Source organism: Pungitius pungitius, chromosome 6, assembly GCF_949316345.1.
Source record: "Pungitius pungitius chromosome 6, fPunPun2.1, whole genome shotgun sequence".
NCBI lineage: Eukaryota > Metazoa > Chordata > Actinopteri > Perciformes > Gasterosteidae > Pungitius > Pungitius pungitius.
In genome coordinates this window covers 20,830,209-20,836,208 of record NC_084905.1, presented here as the reverse complement: position 1 = coordinate 20,836,208, position 6,000 = coordinate 20,830,209, and positions in this window count along the sequence as shown.

Here is a 6,000-nt window from a genome sequence, read left to right as displayed (position 1 = left end):
TTAGCGAAGGGGTTAGCGACGGGGTTAGCGACGGGGTTAGCGAGAGGGTTAGGTGTTAGCGAGGGGGTTAGGTGTTAGCAAGGGGGTTTGGGTTAGCGTGGGGGTTAGCTCCTGCGGCAATGAAGCGGCAAATGAGCCGCCTCGTTGCCAAGCAGCACGAGGCGGGGGGGCAGGCTGGCGTTCTGGGACATATCCGCAGAGCTCGGTTCGGCCGCTGCGGCCTGTTTGTCCCTCGCACATCGAGGCCTTCCGCAGATTGGCTTGTAGCGGCGCCCCCCCCCCTCCCCACGTGCCCTCCGAGGTGGGATTGGAGTGTTCGTTTGACCTCGTGAGCGCGACCTACGGACGTCTCCGCGGGGCCGCTGATGGACGCCCGGTCTCAGCGGCCCTGTTGTGAGGCGGATGTTTCCGGAGGAGAAACTGCTGTCTGATCTCTATTTGAAACGAGGCGGCGGCCAAAAGGAACCGGACGCCGCAGATTTATGGACCGATTTACATCTCGGGGATAACAACAAAAGCCGCATAAATTCCTCAACTGGATGTCAGCAAACTGCTGAGCTCGCCCTTCGAATTTGGCAAACCACAATCCGTTCTGGCGCCTGGAGCGGACCGCGTGTGCAGCATAACATTCCATTCCGCTGGATTCAAAAGGATGTTTTACAGCTAATAAATGCTCATTTCTCTTGTCCATTTGTCAAGAAAAAGAAAGAACTGGAGTTTGAGGCTAACTGTCTTGGTTTGTTTAACTTAATTGAATATTGGCTGCTCTGAGCCCCTGAGCTCCAGCCCAGTGATGAACGTGGTTCCGTATTCCAGTGGACCACGTTCAAAGGGCACCAGCTACAGAACTCCTCAGTGGACCAAGCAACTCTGACTTATTGTTCAGCTTCTGCTAATGAAACTGCACCGGGTTTGTACGATGTTGCCTCCTTACAGCAGGTGTGGGGAGGGGGGGGGGGGGGGGGCTCCCATGTGCTGTGTGTTGTCAAGTGGAGCAAGTGTGTTAAGGTGTCGTTTCTGTGCTCGTTTTAACTTTCCATCAGTCTCTACTTGGTACTGTATCGTAAGATGACATATATTTTTTTACACGTTATCATTTGAAATGTATTGCTGTGTTGACATTAGATTAAAGACGTGGATGCTGACTTTGTGTGAAGCTCAGAGTCTTTGTGAGTAAGTCTGTCCGGGGATGCAAAATGTCACCTTTCCATCTTTGCCTGAACTTGTTTTGTTCCACTTTTTGAAAAACTTTTTTGAATAAAAGTAGAACATACAGCGTACATTTTAAATTAAAAAATAGGGAGAGAAAAAAACATAATCTACATTTGCATTTCATTGAAACGAGTACGAGCCTGTTGGACTCAGATCTTACAGCCAAAAGCTAAAGCCATACATTATTCATTTTAATATTCATATGCTTTTCTGTGTGACTTTTTGGAGGTGTGGGGATGCTCGGGGGGGGGGAGTGCACTGGATCAAGAAGTTTAAATCAAGAGCAAAGCAAAGCAAAATATATATATATATATATATATATATATATATATATATATATATATATATATATATTAAACCAAACCAGACCCATATATATATTAAACCAGACCCACATGTGTTACTCCCAACCCGTCATGCACTGTGTCAGTCAGTGACGCTTCGTCCTTAATACTGAACACAGATAAATGTCACACACGGCTGGTACTGACCGGCCCAAAAAAAGGGGATAAAAATGATTCAGATTTGCTTTCAAATATTTAAATGGAAACATGGTGATCACTTAACTTCAGTTATTGCTCTTCTCATCCTATTTTCTCATGAAACAAATAGATTTTCACAGTGTCCACACTATGTCACCTCGAACGCTTTGTCACACTCCCCCCCCGTCCCCTGTCCCCCGTCCCCCCCCCCTTCAAAGCCGTCCAGAGCCAGACGGAAGGCGAGCGAATGACAGCCGATGAACCAGCATCCCGCACAACGAGGCCTGCGCGGCGGGGGGACAGCAGCCGATCAATTGCTGTGGTTGCCATGGCGCCGATGCAGGGTCGAACCCCCACGTGACGCCCCCCCCCGGGGCTGATACGGATGGTGCAGATCCTGGGATCCGGCTGTGTGACCGGGATGTCGTAGAAGCATTTGGTTGGAGTTGACTCTCTCCAGGTGAGGAGCACACGTCATTGGCCGAGAGCTTTTGATCAATAGCGTGTTATGGGGTTTGTTTCCCTGCAGCACAGACCCACAGGAGCCAGGCGCCACTGCTGGGGGGGGCGCAAAGCTCAGGGAAATGGGTGATTAGAAATAAACATGTTTATACGTGCTGCGTGAATACGGGGAAATCAAAGTATTGAAGATGAAGCCAAGCTGAAGGCAGGGAAACACGAAGCGGGTGATGGACGACTTAATAAACCTGGCGGTTGTGTGTCTGCCAGCGATGGAGGGGCCCCTCAGATGATAAACGGGTTACGTCGGGTAACAGGCGCGAGCCGACCTGTGGCGGCGGCCGTGGAAGCGGCTTCGCGGCGGCATGGTGAAAAGGAAGCGACCTTATCCGCCCCGGAACTGGAGTGAGAGAAGCGTCAGAGGGCCGGGAGGCCGATCCGCGAGGTCCACGGGACGGCACCCCCCCGAACGTCTGTGCAGATCAACGGCTCCTTGACTTGGATGAGACCAAACGGGCCACAGGAACCCTCACACTCACGGGGCACGTCGTCCAAAAGTTTGTAAAAGGCCTTGATTGAAGATTAATGTCGTGGTTCTTCTCGCGTGCGCTGCTTAGATGAAGCCGTTTCCCAGGGAGCATTGCTATAAACCACCCGGGGGGGGGACAAGGGGGGGGGGCTTGGACAGAACAAAGGCCCTCAGCTCAGTGTCCGACGCGATGCTCTCAGCTGAAGGACGAGCAACAACAGCTCTGGACCAGTGGGGAGGTCGAGTCGTTTTAATCATCACAGCCGGGGCGAAGAGACACAATCAGCTCGGCGCCACGATGACCCGATGGTTGTAGATTCCTGGCCTGGCAACGAGAAGATACACATAGTTTGTTTCACTCGGTACTCTGTATAACGCAACCATCTGATCATCCAGATCTCACAAAGAGAAATGGACAAGAACAATCAACTTTAATACTGATTTTATTTTGAAGGACAGTGAGACAATGTGAATATAAGTGGATTTAGTGCAGAATTATATTCCCATGACGTGAAGGAGCCGAGCCGCTCTCTGCCAGCAGGACATGAGAGCGTTAAACATTTGACCTTGTTGAACACGGTCCTAAATCCGTTTCTTGTTGTAATTTGTCTCCGTGCTGTCCTCTCTCGGTAACCAGGGGTAACCACGACGACCCGCCGCCGCCGCCTCCGGCATTCCGGGCCTGTGACGATGAGCCGCCCCGACGCGGCTTTTCCCTCCACGGCCAGAGCCGGAAAAGGCTCCAAAAACTCTGCCCATATGTGAATCCTAATGACTTTTTCAGCCCGGTCCCTGCCACAAGGTCGCACTTGTTATGCCGCCGTCCCGCCCAGCCAATCAGATCCCTCACAAAAGGCACCTCGGCTCCTTCCTTCACAAGCCATTATCTTGATCGGGCACTGGCTCTTTTTTTGCAATGCGGCCCAGATGAGAGAGTGACTTTGCCTCGGCGGGATCATCGGTGTCCCGCCTGTAAACTTCCCAACTGTCAACTGTCCAGAAACCCACCGACTCCAAATTGGAGTCAAAGTGAGGAGGCGTCCGTCTGGAGGAAGGCCAAGACAAGCAGAGCCGCGCGGCGCCGCAGCGCCAGATGTCGATGGAGGGTTTTTTAATGGAGTTGAATTAATGCGGCGCTACTCGTCCTGGTGCGGGAGGCGCGCTGGGCCCGGATCTTCTCGGGGTCACGGGGGGGGGGGCGTTACGTCGATAGACATCTGCTGAGGCAGCATGCAAATTTGGTGAAAAACTGACAGATCTGCTCTGAAAGCGGAGATAATGATAAATTGCATTCCTGCGATGATGTGAATACAGATGTGTTTACTCACAAATGTCAGATAGATATTCTGAAAAGGTAAAGTGTGCTCAGTAAGTAAAGAACCACTAATACTCCTCTCTTGGTAATAGTTAAATAGTTAGTGGACCTACACACATTGTGACAAAGACTGCTTCAAGTGTACATGTTCCAATAGGTTTGGTTCACATTGTTGTTTGAGGGTATCAGCGGCAGGTGTGTGATTGACAGCTCTAACAGGCTGCGGCTGTGCTCGGCCCACGATTGGTCCTGAGTGACATGTGGGCGGGACCACGGTGGAACCCTCGGTGTTGTTGTTGTTCGCGTCCACCTCGAGGCTAAAGATGGCTTGTTTGATCCTCAATACGTTTTCAAAAAATAAATGTGAACAATTGAAAATCCAGACCCTTCTTATCGAAGACCATCCAGCTGTGCCGCAGACCTCCCATCACTCCAATTTGGGTGCCACTGACTCAGCATTTGTTTAAAAGGAAATCAATGGATTACCCCCCGCCAAAAAAGGCAACGCAGTATTTCCTTAAAATTATTTCTAATTGACATCTGTGTTTAGATGTAAAAATCGTGGTTGAGTTGAGTATAAAACAGGCTGTTGTGACAGGATTATCCGGGTAACCCTGATTCTGCCTGAGTCACTTTAGAAAGACGAATGGGTGGCGTAATATGATTAAAATGCATTGTCTGTTAGAATTAAGGTGCTTTTCTCTATTGTTGGATTTTATTTAGGGAAAATACAGTGGAAAGTTTCATCTTTGCTTTGAGAACGAAGCTCTGTGCGATATTCCTTTACCAGAGTCCGTGGTTGACCTGCACTGCCACCTGCTGGTACACGTGTCCCCTGTTGACCACATGGAGGGACTCACACACTCACACACACACACACACTCAGAAGCATTCAGGGGACCTACATGGGGCCCCGGGGTCCGGCCTGTGGCTCATCTTATTGTGGTAGTGTTGGTTATTTATTATTAAGGGGAGAAAACTTCCTGGACACAGAATGAAATTGCTCTGCCAAGTTCCATTAAGGGGAGAATTAAAGTGGACTTTTCAGGTATTACTGGATGAACCGTCGTGGTAATTAACCGTGATCTGAAAAAGGAAAATCTCTGAGCAAACAGATCACTGCCATCATTACTCTGGGTATTTGATTCGTACTTTTGTAAAACCTTTTACTGCATGACGTGTCATGCTTAGAGAAGTAGTACTACAGGTGAATAGGGTGGAACGTGGAATGTTATTAAATATGTGCTAATTTCAACGCATTTTAAGAACATTAATGTGAACATCGGATTAAGTCTGGGTTTGGAATTATTGCTTTATCTTACTTTATCTTTTTTTTTTTACAAACTTTTAAATGAATCCAAATATCGAAAAATATCAAAAGGTCTTTAATTTTATCCTCAATGCAGGCAGCACAGAGGATCCTCATCACCTCGTGTTGCATGATGCTCGTGTCACTGGACCATGTGACACGTGGAACAACACCGCCACCTGCTGCCTGTGGTGCACAGTGTACTATGCACTCTGCACTGTGTACTGTGCACTGTGTACTGTGCACTGTGTACTGTGTACTGTGTATTGTGTACTGTGTACTGTGTACTGTGTATTGTGTACTGTGTATTGTGTACTGTGTATTGTGTACTGTGTATTGTGTAGTCAGAGGACTGGAGACAAGAACAAGTCCTTTTATCATTTAAAAAAACGTCCGTTTCTTTGTTTGCTTTTGCAACGTCATCTTGTAGCGTTGTATTGCAACACAACGTCCATTCCATCCTTACTAATAGATACCCCCCGCCCCCCTCGCCGCCCCCAGGACCTTAAAGTCCCTTAACTTCTCATTTTCTAGCCGACTGAGCTCCGATCCAGCGGCTCAGAGCGTTCAGGTGGCGCTCTGAGGCCGCGGAGGTGAATGTAATCATCTTCTCCGGGGATCAAAGAACTGGAAAATCCACTTTGAGCATTTCATTGAAATCTTATTTTACCGCAGCTCTGTGGATAATTCACAG